This window comes from Puma concolor, chromosome B2 (genome assembly GCF_028749965.1).
Source record: "Puma concolor isolate L17-30 chromosome B2, mPumCon1.1.hap2, whole genome shotgun sequence".
In the NCBI taxonomy this organism is placed as follows: Eukaryota; Metazoa; Chordata; class Mammalia; order Carnivora; family Felidae; genus Puma; species Puma concolor.
In genome coordinates, this window is record NC_141671.1 from 35,987,895 (window position 1) to 36,006,202 (window position 18,308).

Genomic DNA, 18,308 nt, shown 5'->3' on the forward strand with positions numbered 1-18,308 from the left:
AAGTGACATGAATATCTTTAAAACATCTTGTTAATTTAAAAAAAAGGAAGAGAACAAGATCGTAACACCATAAGCGTAAATTAAGATATAATATAGACACGATATAATTCTTTGCCATCCAACAATCTACCTAAAAGAAATCAAAGACCCATAGGGATTCATACACAAGGAGACTCAATGTAGCAGTGTAATGGCAAAGGAAAACTTGAAATAACTTGAATATCCAACAACAGAACTGATTAAATTATTGATTTATGTGTTTACCAGATGTGCACAGAATTATTTGAAATACATATCAAAATGTTACCACCGGCTTAACTCTAGGCAGTAAGAACGCAATACATCATTTTATTCGTTTGTGCTTTTCCATAATTTCCATATTTTCTTCAATGAATATGTACTATTACTATTAAACTACAAATAACTTTTTTTAAAATTTACATTTATTTATTTTTGACAGAGAGAGACAGAGCACAAGTGGAGGAGGGGCAGAGAGAGAAGGAGACACAGAATCCGAAGCAGGCTCCAGGCTCCAAGCCGTCAGCACAGAGCCCGACACAGGGCTGGAATTCACAAACTGTGAGATCATGACCTGAGCCAAAGTCGGACGCTCAACCAACTGAGCCACCCAGGCGCCCCTAAATACAAATAACTTTTAAATCTGCCATTCCTATAGTTAAAAAAAACCTATGACTAAAATGCCCATTTATAGGTATTCATGTACTGACATGTCTTATGATATTAGATAAATGCTTGCTGTCTATTTGGATTTACAAATTAAAACAAATAACTGTGATAAAAAAACATCGTTACAAAGAAATAACCTGAATCATAATTTTAGTGATGGAAGAGATCTGAAAAACAAGGGACCCTAACCTCCTAGTTTTACATATGAGAAAACTGATACCAACAAGGTTTAAATAGTTTATAGAACATTTTTTCCTAAATTTAAATTTCATCCTCCACCCCCACCCCAGATATTTTTGCCAGCCCATATTGTCACACTCGGCCACACCATTCACCGATCTGGACCTCCTCCAGCATTGGCAATAATGTTCAGTATTTTATCCTTAGCATGCCTTCCTCCAACATGACTGCCTGCCTTTAGGTCTGTCCTTTCATCCCAATATAAAGTGGAGTAAAAGTAGGAGGGGCCAAGGGCCATTTTCAAAGATAGTACATTCTATGAAAAGTTTCCTTCAGGTTCCCTTTAATACTTAGCAGCTTTTTATTTTTTTTTTTAATGTTTATTTTATTTTTGAAGGAGAGACAGAGTGTGACTGGGGGAGGGGCAGAGAGAGAGAGAGAGAGAGAGAGAGAGACAGACAGAATCTGAAGCAGGCTCCAGGCTCTGAGCTGTCAGCACAGAGCCCGACGCGGGGCTCGAACTCACGGACCGCGAGATCATGACCTGAGCTAAGTCAGACACTCAATGGACTGAGCCACCCAGGCGCCCCATACTTAGCAGCTTTTTAAACTGTCTCGTGGATTAAAGCTATTAAGGAATGTGCAAATACTTACTATTACTAAGACAAAAGGCTTAACATTAAGCAACTTTATTAAAAAAAAATTCAGGGAAAATCATATAAAAGAATAATTCTTTGAGAGCAAAGTAATTCAAAATCAAGGCTCTACTTCAAATGTTTTTATTGATGATGTGCCAAATTCAAGTGAACTCAGCTCTACCTTATGTTATTTGTTATTATGTTATATTTTTTATGGGGAAGTTTCTGCTAATACCAAACAAAGAAAACGCAAATGTTTTTAGGATATCAGTAGATTTTTCAAAAACCTCTGGTTTATGAAGCTTGGGTGTGGTTCCTTATTTGTCAGCCTATACCCCCTCCACCCACAATGAAAACCACATGCACTCTAAGTCTGGTGAAGAAATTTTGAAACCAGATTTAAAAACAAGTCTGAAGTAAGGGAGTGCTTTGTACTCCTCCCTGGTCTGAACATTTCTGGAGACATTTTTATAAATACACAGATGTGGTTACATTTTAACAACTGAAATTATTTTAACATAGAAATGCAACTAGAAGAGTGTTTAAACCTAAGACAAAGAGCACCTTCCATATAATAAGTGGTTAATAAACATAAGTTGAGCAAGTTAATGATTTTTCAGTTGTCAACAAAATTAAAGAACAAAATTACATTTACATTGATAGGTATATAAATACTGGGGTGGAGAAAGTTTTGACTCATTTAAGTCACTGGCATGGCTTCCTAAGCTTTTAAAAAGATCAACAGGATATTAAGCGTACTCAAAGATGATCATATAATAGGCTAACAAATTTTCTAGCAGAATGATTTTCAACCTTCACATACAGTCTCTAATGTAATAGCAAAGATTGCACTATCCTTCCCTTTGACCTTTCTCCAAAACCTCCTCCTCCCCTTCCTTCACTCATAAAAGGATGAGCCTATTCTAATAACCTTTCATCAAAAGATACAATTACTATTGCCCTATAGCAATTTACAGGTTTACTGGGTCAACCAAGTACCTTTTAAGACAGAGCTTTCCCTTGTGCTTTTGACAATTCAAGCCTTCATGCCCTGACCTACAGACTACGGGAGGTCCCTTCCCTGTTTGTTTCATTCTTCAACTCTGCAGAATTAGGGAATAGGTAGGTGAGAAATTCTTAAAAGTTTTATTTATTTATTTAAATTTTTTTTTTTTTTTTTTTTTTTTAGAGACAGAGAGAGACAAAACGTGCGTGGGAAGGGGCAGAGAGAGAAGGAGACACAGAATCCAAAGCAGGCTCCAGGCTCTGAGCTGTCAGCACAGAGCCTGATGCAGGGCTTGAACCCACGAACCTTGAGATCAGGACCTGAGCCGAAGTCCGACGCTTAACCAACTGAGCCACCCAGGAGCCCCTTAAAAGTTTTAAAAATTTAATAAGAGAACTGGATCTTTGTAAGGCAGGGGTAGGTACTGCAAACATAAAAGCAGATCACATGAAAACCACTGTTTTATTCAACCCAGATGGCTATGCCTGGCTGACTGACTTTACAATGGTACTGTTACCTCTATGAACACCCCTTCTCTCACTAATTCTTTCTTTGTGACTGACAATCCAGAACCTCCCATCTGGGCAAATGAACACGGAGGCTAAGACTACTCCTTAACAGTCATCCATCTTTGGGGCATCTGGGTGGCTCAGTCAGTCAAGCCTCCGACTCTCCATCTCAGCTCCAGTCTTGATCTCACAGTTTGCAGGGGATCGAGCCCCACATCGGGCTCTGTGCTGACAAGCCTGCTTGGGATTCTCTCTCTCCCTCTCAAAAGTAAACAAAAAGTAACTTTAAAAAGAAGAAGAAGAAGAAGCAGCAGCAGCAGCACGCATCCTAATTTCTCCTCCTGAACTGTACGCCAATGGGAAGCAAGTACTTTTAATATCCTTCTCCAGTCTCATGCACAATGCTACGCACTTAGTAAGCACCTTATAAAGATTTACGAAGAAGGCACTCATCTTTTATGACCATTACTAGGAGCTGGGGCTACGTATGTTTGGTAGGGATGGAGTTGGCACGTGAAGTGGTTTTCTCTACAAAGTTGGAGGATAGTGCTCTGGTCCCCTTGTGAGCAAGCCGCTCTCGAATGTCTGGGGTAGACAGTGGAGCCCATTATCGTGGTCATGTTTTACGTTTAGGGAAACCACATCTGCTGCCTGGCTAATCCGAATTCAGAGCCAAGGTGAGCTGAAAGGGGGAGGAAGCACAAGGTCTACCTCGCGCCAACCTTCCTCTGTACGTTTCAAAAACAACAAGTGTCTCTTTGTGTCTTTCCGTCAATTCGAAGTGCAGCCGGGAGATCTGGTCTCTCTACTAGCTGTTCCATACACTTTCTGACACAGACTTTCCTCCCGTCCTTATCGACTTTTCTTTTCTACTCTTTAAAAAAAAAAAAAAAAAAAATCTCCACTCAATTTTCCTGTGATTTTAAGATGATCTGAAGCCCAGTACCCTAAGACTAGCCACCGGAAAGGGAGCGGACTCAAAGGAACCACACCCCAAGGTGGGCTTTCCACACCTCTGCCTCACACAACAGCTCTTAGGTTCTCAGACCCCAGAAAAAAAGCAAAAGAAGTGAAAACTGGCAATGACTGAGGTCCCAGAGGAGACTGAGCTGTTGCAACGAGTAGACAAAGCTGGCAACATGGAAAAGAGAGACAGCCTGGCTCCCCGCCCCAGCTGCACAAAAAGAAAGAAAGAAAGAATGGGGTGGGGAGCCTGGGACTGGGAAAACGTGGAGAGGACTGACAGGGGACCCTCGGGAAACCCAGAGGAGGGGGACTGTCAGGAGGCTGAGGAGGGCGGCCGAGGGGCCGACAGGACAGGGCTGGAAAGAGGGCGTCGGCGGGAAGGGAGAAGCCCAAGAAGAGTCGGGAGGAGACGAGGGGAAAAGCCTGGGATGGCCTGAAGACAGTGGCAGCGAGACACTCACCAGAGCCCCGGGGGAAGAAGGGCTGGGGGCGGCGACCAGCCGCGGACGCCGGCGCGGCCAGCGATGTCTCTCGACGGGCGGACGGGCGAAGCCCCAGCGGCAGCACCCGGCGGACCAGAAGCGACGAGGGGACGCCTGAGGGACTCTGGAGTCCGGGCCGAGGGGCGGTTGCGGGTGAGGACAACAGGAAGCGCTCCAACTGCCGGAAAAGACGGCAGCGCGAAGGGGCCAAGGCGGCCGAGTACCCCGCCGCGTAGTGGGGCAGGCGCGGCGGGCAAGGGCCAAGACTGCGCAAGCGTGACTTCCTAGAGACGCGGCGGGCGATTTCAGGACTGCGCGTGCGCGGCCCTGCAGCTCCCGCTCCCCCCGCCTTACCTGAGCAGGAGAGGGGGTACGGAGGGCGAAGTGTGAGGTGTGGGGCGCTGTCGGGGTGGGCGAGGCTGGGCTCGAGAGGGAGGCTCTATTTGTTTCTGGTTTCTTTGCTTTATTTTGAAATAATTTTAGACTTCCAAAAAGCTGTAAAATTAATACAAGGAAGTCTCGATATACCCATCACCCACCCAGCTTCCCTCACCGGCTTACGTAACTATGCTACATTGTCAAAACCAGGAAATTGACATTGGCACAATGCAACTGACCACGCCAATACAATTGACTAGATTGCAGACCTTACTCAGATTTAACCAGTTTCCCGTGCACTCATTTGTGCGTCTGTGTGTGCTTGCGTGTTCACACTCATCTGTAGTTCTATTAAATGTTAACACGTGTAGTCGTCATCCCCCCACCTTCCCTTGATTTTCAGTCATCGTAGCAATAAGACGGCTAGAGCCCTTGGCCCCATCTTACTCTTCCTTAAGAGTGCCGTCCTTACCTAGGATCTGGTGAGCTCTCTTAACACCAGGCTATCAGGAGAGCATCCCAGCGTGCACAGAAGAACCTGCTTTTCAAAGCTACCCAACCACTTAATCTGTACCACCCCTTGGGGTAGAGGTCCCAAGCCTTTGGACGGACACTCATTCATTCCTTGAGAACGGAGCACAGTGCCCTTGGCCAGAAAGTGTCAGGCTTCTGGAAACAAAGATAAGTAAGACATAGTGCCTGCCTGCCTTCAAAAAGACCATCTAGGAAGCAAAATGTGAGAGTAAGGTGTCTCACTCTTGAGTACTCGTGAGACCACAGAGCTTGGTTTTACCCTTCAAGCTTGGGGTCCTGGGCTTTGTTTCCTTAATGGTCTTTAAACACAGGCATTCCTTGACTGCTTTCATCTTCCTAGTCTTCAAAGCCCAGTTTCCTTTTGTCTAGCCTCGTACAAAAACCACTTCACCTTTCATTCTCTCTGCCCAAAGGCCCTTCTCCCTCAATGCCTTTTGTCAAAATCCTGTCCCTCCTTATGGACTTAATAACAGTCCAAGATGTTTGCATAGTGCTTTTCAGTTTAGAAACCCCATTCACTCATTTAATCTCAGTTCATCCTCACAAGTCTTTGGCACGTCACGTAGGATGAGTTTTTACACATAAAGTGTAAACACATAAAGAGTTACACTCAGAGAAGCAAAGTGACGTGCCTGAATTGTCACAGCTAGTAAAGCAAGCACCAAAGAAAGGAACCCCATTTTCTGATTGCAAATCCAATATTCTTTCTGCTTTCCCTTTTCCCCAGCTCAAACCTTATCTTTTCCTTGGAGCCTCCCCAGTTTCACGAGAGGTATTTTGTCCTCTATTCTCTATAGTTCTATAGTGATTTATCTCTACCCTAACTCTAATAAATACTAAGGTTTTCCTCAGAATAGCTTAGCCAGAATATGCTGCTCTTCCAGACTCACTTGTGGCCAGGAAGTAGGCACAAAACCTAAGTGCCACCGGTCGCTTAATACCCACCCTAGACTGAGTGTGGTCTGACCCTACAACCCATAGGATTTGGCCTTACTTGCCTCGCTCTAATACTGGTGTTGTTGGATCCTGTCTTTATTTTAAATGCTGATATTTTATTCATCATGCATTTTTTACATTAATTGTTATTTTTAAAATATTGCATTAAAGTATTATCTTGGGGCACTTGGGTGGCTTAGTCAAACGTCTGACTTCAGCTCAGGTCATGATCTCACGGTTTGTGGGTTCAAGCCCCACGTTGGGCTTCACGCTTGCAGCTCAGAGCCTGGAGCCTGCTTTAGAGTCTGCGTTTGTGTGTCTCTCTCTCTGCCCCTCCCCAGCTTGTGTACTCTCTCTTTCCCTGCCTCTCCCAAAAATAATAAACCTTAAAAAAAAAAGAAATGTAAAATCTCAGTTTTGCCCAGACTTTCTAAATCAGAATATGTATTTTAATTGAATCCTACAGGATTTGTATACATGTTAAAGTTGGAGCAGCTCTGGGCTAGCAGGAGCTGAGGACGGTTCCTATCTTCTCATGGAAGGAATATTCAGAGGCAACTGATGTCATTGCTTCCAGTGGGTGAGACACACACTGTCAGGGGTAAGATGCCTGTTGAGAGGTAGAGAGAGACATAGTGTGAGCAGGAGAGGGGTAGAGAGAGGGAGACACAGAACTGGAAGCAGGTTCCAGGCTCTGAGCTGTCAGCACAGAGCCTGATGCGGGGCTTGAACCCACAAACAGTGAGATCGTGACCTGAGCCGAAGTCAGACGCTTAACCAGCTGAGCCACCCAGGTGCCCCATGTGGTCTTTGACAAAAGGATGAGCTTCAGCCAGTGAAGCTATGGCCGGTCAGCCTGATGGATTAGAAACAGGTGATTTCCCTGGGACAAAGAACAATTTGGGGCAGTGTTTAGAGAAGGAAAAGGCTAGTGGGTCTGGAACTGGGGAAAAGAGTAAGACATAAAGTGTTAATATTTGAGGCATCTGGCTACCTCAGTTGGCAGAGTGTGCAACTCTTGATCTCAGGGTTGTAATCTCCAGCCCCCGCTTTGGGCTTTGGGCGTAGAGCTTACTTACAAAAAAGTGCTAATCATATCATGTAACTCAAGTCCCATGGGGTTGAAGAATAATTTAGTATACTAACAGGTTATTGGCTTTCCAAGAGTTTTTAAAATTTTTTTTTCAACATTTATTTATTTTTGGGACAGAGAGAGACAGAGCATGAATGGGGGAGGGGCAGAGAGAGAGGGAGACACAGAATCCAAAACAGGCTCCAGGCTCTGAGCCATCAGCCCAGAGCCTGACGCGGGGCTCGAACTCACGGACCGCGAGATCGTGACCTGGCTGAAGTCGGACGCTTAACCGGCTGCGCCACCCAGGCGCCCCCCAAGAGTTTTTAAATAAACCTGTTATAAAACTGGGAATCTTGGGGCCTCTTGGCCCAGTTCATGGAGCATGCAACTCTTGACCTTGGGGTTGTAAGTTCAAACCTCCCCTTTGGGTGTAGGGATTTCTTAAAAATAAAATCTTAAAAAGAAAACTAAGGTGGTTTGCTTAGGCAGAAATCCTGAAAACCTCAAAGTAAAAAAGGAACTAAGTGCAAAAGTAGCTTTTCGTATTGTTTCTTGGTTTCAGACTTACAGGTACGCCAATGCATAGTATGTTTTTGCCTGCTTCGAGATTTGTATTTTCTTTAAACTGCTTAATGATGGGGCCAAAATAATTGAGAAGTCTTCAGAAATACAGATTTTATGCTCAACATCACTCAGCATCAGCATCACTCAGCATACAAATCAAAACCACAATAAGGTACCACCTCACACCTGTCAGAGTAGCTAACATTAACAACTCAGGCAACAACAGATGTTGGTGAGGATGCGGAGAAAGAGGATCCCTTTTGCATTGTTGGTGGGAATGCAAATTCGTGCAGTCACTCTGGAAAACAGTATGGATGTTCCTCAAAAAATTAGAAATAGAACTACCCTACGACCCAGCAATTGCACTACTAGGTATTTATCCAAGGGATATAGGTGTGCTGTTTCGAAGGGACACATGGACCCCCATGTTTGTAGCAGCACTATCAACAATAGGCAAAGTATGGAGACAGCCCAAATGTCCATCGATAGATGAATGGATAAAGAAGATGTAGTATATATATGTATGCGTGTGTGTGTGTGTGTGTGTGTATGTATATATATATATTATATGTATGGTATGTATATGTATGTTTGTGTATGTATACACACACACACACACAATGGAGCCATCAAAAAGAATGAAATCTTACCATTTGCAACTACGTGGATGGAACTAGAAGGTATTATGCTAAGTGAAATTAGAGAAAGACAAATGTCATATGACTTCACTCATATGAGGACTTTAAGATACAAAACAGGGGGCGCCTGGGTGGCTCAGTCTGTTAAGTGTCCAACTTTGGCTCAGGTCATGATCTTGCGGTTCGTGAGTTCAAGGCTCACATCAGGCTCTGTGCTGACAGCTTGGAGCCTGGAGCCTGCTTCAGATTCTGTGTCTCCCTTTCTCTCTGCTCCTCCCCTGCTCACGCTCTGTCTCTCTCTCTCAAAAATAAATAATAAAAACATTAAAAAAAAAAAGACACAAAACAGATGAACATAAGGGAAGGGAAGCAAAAATAATATAAAAACAGGGAGGGGGACAAAACCATAAGAGACTCTTATATATGGAGAACAAACAGAGGGTTACTGGAGGGATTGTGGGAGGGGGGATGGGCTAAATGGGTAAGGGGCACTAAGGAATCTACTCCTGAAATCATTGTTGTACTGTATGCTAACTAACTTGGATATAAATTAAAAAATAAACTATTTTAAAAAAAGAAATACAGGGGCGCCTGGGTGGCGCAGTCGGTTAAGCATCCGACTTCAGCCAGGTCACGATCTCGCGGTCCGGGAGTTCGAGCCCCGCATCGGGCTCTGGGCTGATGGCTCAGAGCCTGGAGCCTGTTTCCGATTCTGTGTCTCCCTCTCTCTCTGCCCCTCCCCTGTTCATGCTCTGTCTCTCTCTGTCCCAAAAATAAATAAACGTTGAAAAAAAAATTAAAAAAAATAAAAAATAAAAATAAAAAAAGAAATACAGATTAAATTAATTTTTTCCAAATGACTATGCACATGCATGTGTGTGTGTGTGTCCTGATGAGTCAGGAATTGAGGGAATTGAGACTGAAAACTCTCAAAAACAAATGAAGGATGTGAAGCACCGGCAGGCTCAGTACCCAAATGATGCATGAACCTTTCCCACCTACCCGTTTGGTAATGAAAATATTAGGAGGGAGGAAATTATACAAACCTTATGGAGCTAGGAAAGAAAGAGAACAGTAATTGTTGAACAAAAAGAGTGAGGAAAACAAGTTCCCCAAAGCAAAAATAAATCAAAACCAGCAGTGAAAGGGATGTCACCGACCTCCTTGCTTAGATGGGAACTTCCCTGCAAAACAAAGGAGGTCCTGAGGCTCCCACTGTTGAAAGATTTTCTTTTAACTGGTGGGGTGGAGAGCTGTGAGAATCACAAGACTCCCAAGCTCCCTGAGGAATGTACTAGATCTTCCCATATTTGCAGAGGTCCCAGAACTGTCCTAACTGCCAACTGATAGCTGATCTCATAAATTCCCTAAAAATGTAGGCGTGTGAATCCCATTTGTTCCAAACAGAGGATAGGATATGCCAAAGTGTTCTATTTCCGTATGTTTGAAACATGCTGGGTTAAGTAAAATTATGTGAGTTTCCTTATGGCAGGCCTTCTCAGGACGTTTAATAGCATTGTGACTCTCCATCAGGAACGTTTATTATACAAGATGCCATAAATGTATTTGATGTCTCATAGAACATTAGTTAGCATTTCCCTAAACAGACGCTCTGAGGAACACAGATCTAGATACTTGCCATCAGGGTGTGGGTGTGTGGTTATAGGAGAGAGAGGCCAAGATCACTCACTAGTTCTTCTGTAGCTTCTGATCAAAGGAGCAAAAGAGCCAACAGACTGTTACTACTTCCTGGCTTTGAAATATGATCTCATAAATTCCCCTTTAGTTCTAAATTGTGAATAAAGCTTTCAAAACCCAATCTCCAAGCTAAAAAGAAACCTAGAGATCACTTCAACTAATCCTTCCATTTTACAAATGTGATATAGGTCTATGGATTGGAATTAAGTTGCCCACAGTCACAGGTACATTAAATTTGCAAAGTTCCATTAGAGGCAGGTTTCTTGACTTCCTGTCCACTGATCTTTCTCCTCCCCTCTGGTGCCTTTCCATACGACTGAATCCACAAACTAGCAATGGGCTATTATTACATGATTTTGACAAATCTGCCTAATATCAAAAATGAGATCTAAGCCAGCTGATGGCCCATACTATCTCAAACAAATCTCAATATGATAAAATAATTCAGACAGTCACAGTCATTGGCATTTGAAGCGGCAGGATTTGACCTGTGGTTTCAACATCACATTCTTTATCTCTGAGACCATAGCTTCATGATACCTTCCTTGAAAACTGAAAACATTTTAATTTATTTATTTTTAATTTTTATTCATTTATTTTTTTTTTTTTGAGAAAGAGAAATAGAGAAAGCATGCATGAGTGGGGGAAGAGCAGAGAGAGAGGGAGAGAGAGAATCCCAAGCAGGCTCTGCATTGCCAGCACAGAGCCCAACACGGGGCTCAAACCCACCAACAGTGAGATCACGACCCGAGCCAAAATCAACAGGCGCTTAATTGATGGTGCCACCCAGGTGCCCCTGAAAACTGAATTTTTAAGTCATGTAGATGTCATGGCCCATCTCTCCTTATAAAGTGTTTTTTTTTTTTTAACATTTATTTATTTGAGAGAGAGAGGGGCAGAGAGGCAGAAAGAGAGGGAGAGAGAGAATCCCAAACAGATCATGCTGTCAGCAAAGGACCTTACACAGTTCATCAAACTGATGAACCTGATCATGACCTGAGCTGAAATCAAGAGTCGGCCGCTTAACTGACTAAGCCACCCAGGTGCCTCTCTCCTTATAAAGTTTTAAAACAGGGTTCTATTCAAAAAATTGATCAAGGATTCTTTCAAGTTCAAAATGAAAATCTCATTCCTTCCTCTGTCTCCCTCCCTCCCACTTCTCACCTTCCATTTCCACATAATTAGCCATTGATATTATTAGTGTTTTGTGTTTCCTTCCAGAGTTCTTTTTAAAAATTTTATTTGTTTGTTTGTTTGTTTGTTTTTGGTAATCTCTATACCCAACATAAGGCTCAAGCTCACCCTCCTGAGATTAAGAGCAGATGCCCCTCCAGCTGAGCCATCCAGGTGCCCCTCCTTCCAGAGTTCTTTACGCACATATGCATATAGAGTCATTTTCTCCCTTATTGACACAAATGGCATGATCTCTTTATTAGGCACGTGTCTTCCCCTTCAGGCTTTAGTTTCCCCATTTAAATGTTTATGTATTTGGGGCGCCTGGGTGGCTCAGTCGGTTAAGAGTCCGACTTCAGCTCAGGTCGCGATCTCACGGTCCGTGAGTTCGAGCCCCGCGTCGGGCTCTGGGCTGATGGCTCAGAGCCTGGAGCCTGCTTCCGATTCTGTGTCTCCCTCTGCCTCTCCCCGGTTCATGCTCTGTCTTTCTCTGTCTCAAATAAATAAAAACGTTAAAATAAATAAATGTTTATGTATTTATTTTTAAGAGAGAGAGAGAGAGTGCACAGGCAGAGGAAGGGCAGAGACGGGGAGGGGGGGGGAGACACAGAATCGGAAGCAGGCTCCAGGCTCTGAGCTGTCCGCACAGAGCCTGATGTGGGGCTGGTACTTTCAAACCGCAAGATCACGACCTGAGCCGAAGTCGGACGTTTAACCGACTGAGCCACCCAGGTGCCTCCAGGTTCCCCATTTATAAAGAAAGGATATTGTCCTACTTCCACCCACTCCTCTGAACTTGTCAGATGCTGGGCATGCATTAAGCCCCCTGCTACTCACTCTGCTTCTCTTGACAATGTTTGGCCTTTTGGAAAGTCACACTTGCATGGCTGGTTTTGTCAGTGACCTCAAATTTAGAACACTCAGGGTGTGGTTTGTAGACTCTGGTATTTCATGCTTAAAGAAAATCCAGGACAGAAATGTCAACATTTCCAAAGCAAATGAGGGAGTGGTTGTTTGCACTACAAATGAACCTTGCAAAATGATTCACCAACGGCAACTTTCATGTATTTACATATATTTTGTTTATTAAATAAATAATACTTATACTTGGTACAAAATGCAAAAGAGTATACAATGCAAATGTCCCACTTTCATCCCTGGTGACCAAGCTCTCCGCCCTGTGGGCCGGTTTTCTCCTTAGTTTCTTGTTTCCATAGTTTTTGCATACGCAAACATATCCATATATATCCTTTTTTGAAAACAGCATTCTATTTTGTGTGTGTGTGTGTGAGCTCTACATTCAAAGTGGGGTTTGAACTCACGACCCCAAGATCAAGAGTCACATGCTCTACCGACTGAGGCAGCCAGGTGCCCTGAAAATAGCATTCTAAACACAGTTTGGCACCTTGTACTTTTCACTAAAGAAAACCATCTTGGTGCGGCATCTGGGTGGCTCAGTCAGTTAAGTGTCCGGCTTCAGCTCAGGTCATGATCTCACAGTTTGTGGGTGGGTTTGAGCCCCATGTCCAGCTCCGTGCTGACAGCTCAGAGTCTGGAGTTTCCTCCAGATTGTGTCTCGCTCCTTCTGCCCCTGCCCCCCCACCCCCCACACGCTCTGTCTTTCTCTCAAAAATAAATAAACAGGGCACCTGGGTGGCTCAGTCGGTTAAGCATCTGACTTCGGCTCAGGTCATAATCTCACAGTTCATGGGTTTGAGCCCTGCATCAGGCTCTGTGCCGACAGCTCAGAGCCTGGAGACCGCTTTAGATTCTGTGTCTCCTTCTCTCTCAGCCCCTCCCCTGCTCACACTCTGTCTCTCTCTCAAAAATAAACATAAAAAATTCTAAAAAAATAAATAAACGTTAAAAATTAAATAAAGGAAAATCATCTCGGGAATCCTTTTTTTTCCTTTTTAAAAATGTTTTTCTTTCTTTTTTTTTTTTCTAAAGGCCTAGACCAGCTGTGCTAAGGAGTTTATTTTTTTTTTTTAACGTTTATTTATTTTTGAGACAGAGAGAGACAGAGCATGAATGGGGGAGGGGCAGAGAGAGAGGGAGACACAGAATCGGAAGCAGGCTCCAGGCTCAGAGCCATCAGCCCAGAGCCCAATGCGGGGCTCGAACTCATGGACCGCGAGATCGTGACCTGAGCTGAAGTCGGACGCTTAACCGACTGAGCCACCCAGGCGCCCCTAAAATGTTTTTCTTTAAGAGATAGAGCACGCACGCGTGCACATTAGTGGGGGAAGGGCAAAGAGAGAGGGAGAGAGAGAATCCCAAGCAAGTTCTGCACTGATAGTGCAGAGCCTGACACAGGGCTCAAACCCATGACCCTGGGGTCACGAGCTGAGCTGAAATCAACAGTCGGATGCTTAACCTACTGGGCACCCAGGTGCCCCAGAAATCCTTTCATGTCAAGGCAAATAAAACTGCCTCATTTGTTTAGGGTTATATAATGGTTCAGTGACAGATATACCAAAACGAATTCATCTAAAAGGGGTTCTTTTCAATAGTGAACTCTATTATTCCACTGACAGTCTGATTTCATCCCTGAAGTCCTATTTTCAGCTGCACTCTATTGTAGGAGGAAGATTCTCTCTCAAGGTGCTTCCCTTTGTGCACAATGCACAATCAGAGAAGGTATCATCACCTACAGGCCAACTTGTGCCAGACAGAAACTCGCAAGTATTTTCACCTCCTAACTCTTAAGGTTGAAGCTCAGATTGCATCAAGACCCTCAAAGCTTAGTCTTCCTAATTTTTATTTTTATTTTTTTTAGAAGGGGGAGGAGGGAGGGACAGAGGAAGAGAGAGAGAGAATCTTAAGCAGGAGCAACCCCGAGATCATCACCTGAACCGAATTCAAGAGTTGGACACTCAACCTACTGAGCCACCCAGGTGCCCTCTTCTGAATTTTTAGAATAAGTTTTTGCCTCTGTCTAATTTTTAGAATAAGTTTTTCTCCCTGTCTCTCGCACTCTCTCTCTCTCCCTACTCCTTTCTCATTACCGAAAGCTGAACAATCTAATGTAGCTTTTTTTTTTTTTTTTTAAGCACCTAACTTTTGAAACCTCCCTCATTCTCCGAAGCTCTGACTACCCCCCTAATGACCACGGGCAGCTCTTCCTCTGGGTGGTTCCCAGCTCTGCCCTCACAACAATAAAGCTCCTCTGCCATCATACTTATTAAAAGAATAGGAAAAACCTTGACCAGAGGCAGGGGATACCTCATCTCCCAGCCCTCAGTGTAGCCAAAGGGGCCCAGGCAGCCTCGGGAGCCTCATCCACCATTCACCACAGGGGATGTAGAAATATTGTCATGTTTTATTGTGTGATCATTGGAATGATTGAGGGGCCCTGATGAGCCCCTGGGGAGGAAACACTGTCCATAGCAGAGTTTGGCACATGGTGTGTTCTCGTGAACGTGACTGATCGATTAGCTGGTTGAATAATATAATCAGGCACTGGGAACTTGATCAAAAGTAGTCATTATGGGTACTATTATGTCTTCTCACTGTTTTGTTGTCGTTGTTCCTCCAACCCAAAGAAAGAAGATCTGACTCCCACAGATATTTTATAATCCTAATCTTAGTCGACCTCCTATTTCACTTGCTTAAAATATTCACTTGCCTTAGTTCTGTGATATGACATTCTCGGGCTTTTCTTCCTGTCTCTGCATCTCCTCGGCTGCTTCTTCCTCTTCTGGACCTTTAGATGTTGGAGCTTTTCCAAGCTTAGCTCTGTGTCCTCCTTTCTCCCCCTGAGCCACGTCAGTGACTCCTGGGCAAACTGTGTTCTGATGCCTCCCAGATTGGTGTTTTCAGCCCACAGCCCTCCTCTGAGCCCCACACTCATGAATCAGACTGCCTCTCCATCGGCTCTCCTGGAACCGACCCAGATGAAGCGTCTGCCACCTAGAGGAGTGAGGACTCGAAATTGGAATAAAAACACTGAAATAGAAGGGGGTTTAGTGTGCGTCTGGAATTTGTACCCGCGGTACTAGCTATTTCAAATCTTTTTCACCTTCTTCAATTCTTTGATTTTACCAACCTCCCCACCCACCAACACACCCCAATTAGCAGATTCTATCACTTCCCGCTTCCCAGAGACCATCAGACAGTTCCCTCGCCTTCTGCCACCAAATCTACAGACATCTGCACTCTCAGGCTTTTCTCCTCCTGGTTAGGCCGAGTTCCTACGTGGGCTTCGGTTTGTGTCACTTCTAGTCCCTCAGGGGTCCTTTGCAACTGGGTGTCCACCCTCCCTATCCGCTCTCCTTTACCCACTCTTGCTGCTTCCTAGCAATGTTAATGCATGTTCAAAGAACCTCCGACTTAAAAGCCTCTTTGGGGGGCGCCTGGGTGGCGCAGTCGGTTAAGCGTCCGACTTCAGCCAGGTCACGATCTCGCGGTCCGTGAGTTCGAGCCCCGCGTCAGGCTCTGGGCTGATGGCTCAGAGCCTGGAGCCTGTTTCCGATTCTGTGTCTCCCTCTCTCTCTGCCCCTCCCCCGTTCATGCTCTGTCTCTCTCTGTCCCAAAAATAAATAAACGTTGAAAAAAAATTTAAAAAAAAAAAAAAAAAGCCTCTTTGGGGCGCCTGGGTGACTCAGTCAGCTCAGTTAAGCCGCTGACTTGGTTTAGGCTCAGGTCATAGGGTCGTGGTTCCTGAGTCCGAGCCGCACGTCAGGCTCTGCGCTGGTATTCTCTCTCCTTCTCTTTCTGCCCCTCCCCCTCTCGTGTTCTCTCTCAAAATAAACTTAAAAAATTTAAAAATTAAAAAAAAAAAAAGCTTTAAAAGCCTCTTCCTTTGACCCCATATCGGACTCCTACCTACTACGCTTTACCATTCCCTTCCCAGCCACGTTTCATGAGGTGTCTCTGTTTACCATCTTGATTTCTATACCTCCCACATGTCTCCCAATGCAATTCTGCTTTCATCCCGCAGTCTGCTGAGACCAGCCTTGACAAAGCCAACACCAGTGTCTTCTGTATTCTTTAAATCCAATGGTCTTCACGTTGCTGGACCTCTCTGCAGCATTCACCAGTATTGGCCTGTCCCTTCTCCTCGTTCCATTGTTCTTTTCCTTATGACAACATTTCATAAACGGTTCGGGGTGGCTCACCTGGTAAATGCCAGCCCCGGGACCATGTTTGCTTTCTACCTTCACCAACACCTAGTTTTCTCTAACTCACCCTTCAGGTCTCCGCACAAGGCAACCTTCCCTGTTCCCCCAGACCTGTCTGCACAGTTCCCTGTTTTGCCTGAGTAGCAATTATCACAGATTGCAATTAGATGTGTTAGGCTCATTCTGCACCCCCCAGATTTTCCCCCTGAGTTGTATCTAATTTCCAGGGACTGCTGTGGTGGCAAGGCACAGGGGAAGGTGGCTCTTTGCTCCTGTATATCACCTAATGTGCTGCCCGGGTGAAAAGTACCAACAGCTCACAGTCCTCATGAATGCTAGTTTGAAAGGATCTGAATGCTTCCCTTCATTGTCCTCACACATTTAATTTTTTTCCCCTATGTTTTTCCAGACCTTGTCCAAAGCAACCATTGGAAATGATTGAAGCATCAGTCCCCAAGTGGCCTGATGGTGGCCACACGACCTCCTTGTATGAAATTTCGCCTAACGACAACCACTGAAGCCACCAAAACAATTACAGAAGCTCCCTCCCCTCATCCTTGTTCCTAACGCCTACCCCAGAAGGCCTGGCCCAGTTGTAGGGAACACAAAACAGGGCCTGGAGTACACAAGCTTCTGAATTCTCCACTCACCATCTCCTCAGTCAGGGGACCCTGATCTCATGTAGAGGTCAAGTAGATTCTTCCAAACCTTGGGTGTTGTCTTTTCACCTGAGTCTGTTCTGTTTCCCGCAGGGTCCTGGCTGCAAAGTCACGAAAAGACTCCTCTTTTAGCTGGGCCCACCCTTGCCTGAATTGAGACCACAAAGATTTAGTTCACCCAATGGGGGAAAGGTCATGAAGGGGACAAAATCCTGGGGACAAGAGCCATCAGTTGATATTCCAAAGTAGCCTCCTGACACAATGGTAGGGATATTGAGAATCTGGGGAAATATGGATTTGGAGATAATAGATGAATCCAGAACTTCCTGATGTCTTTAGTAGATAAACAGATATGGCAGAAGGGGAAAAAAAATCGTTTTTCCAGAGAGTTAGAAAAAGAAGGGTTGTTTGATCTTCAGCGTTACACAGAGAAATTTCTGGAGCAAAATGTGAAGATTTTGTGATTGTTGAATTGCAGAGGGTATGAGTCATTTATAAATATTAGGGAAAATGAAACATGTGCTTGTGCCCAAATGTAGCTAGCAAGAAAGTTAATGATCACCCACATATCTCCCCTTAATTACCTAATTAATCTAAATACCTCCTACCATCTTCTGACCTTGGTCTTCCCACATGCCCCCATTTATTGTGTATGACCTAAATGAAACAGCATGATCACCCCAAACAAAAAAACCCACAGATAACCAGGAGAAGCCACATGTTTGAGAAAGACTCCCATTATATTTTCAAGTAACTCTGTATTAACACACACTTTTTTTCTTTCTTTTTTTTTTTTTTTTTTTTAGAATCTCAAACCCTGGGAGGAGGATTTAAGATGCAAGTCAAAGGCAAAGTGACCTCATGCTTTTTCTTCAAATACTGCTGGTTCTCAAGGGGCAGGAAGCCAACTCCAGAGGCCTCTTGCTTTGTGATAATCCTTTAGGACACAACAGAACAACAAAGCACCAAATGTTTGCCTGTAGGTGGCTAAAACTTGACACAGACCAGGATGGGGTCTGTCCAGCTGCCTCTCTCTCAACACCAAAATGCACCTTGAGATCT

At 44.4% G+C, this 18,308-nt stretch overlaps 1 protein-coding gene and 1 long non-coding RNA gene across 3 annotated transcripts in view; both read right to left on the reverse strand.

Moving 5' to 3' along the window:
* STK38 (serine/threonine kinase 38) overlaps positions 1–4,740 on the reverse strand; it is a 41,823-nt gene extending 37,083 nt beyond the window's left edge. For both annotated transcript variants that reach the window (XM_025925740.2, XM_025925741.2), the window contains exon 1: positions 4,448–4,740. The gene's annotated coding sequence lies outside the window, so the exon portion shown is untranslated. The remainder of the gene's footprint in view (positions 1–4,447) is intronic.
* A 1,987-nt stretch (positions 4,741–6,727) lies between these two features.
* LOC147580913 (uncharacterized) lies at positions 6,728–15,491 on the reverse strand. Its single transcript, XR_015251200.1, has 2 exons — positions 15,093–15,491; positions 6,728–6,926 (listed from the first exon to the last, which is right to left on the reverse strand). It is a non-coding gene; the product is annotated as an uncharacterized LOC147580913 (long non-coding RNA).
* Between the last annotated feature and the right edge of the window lie 2,817 nt (positions 15,492–18,308).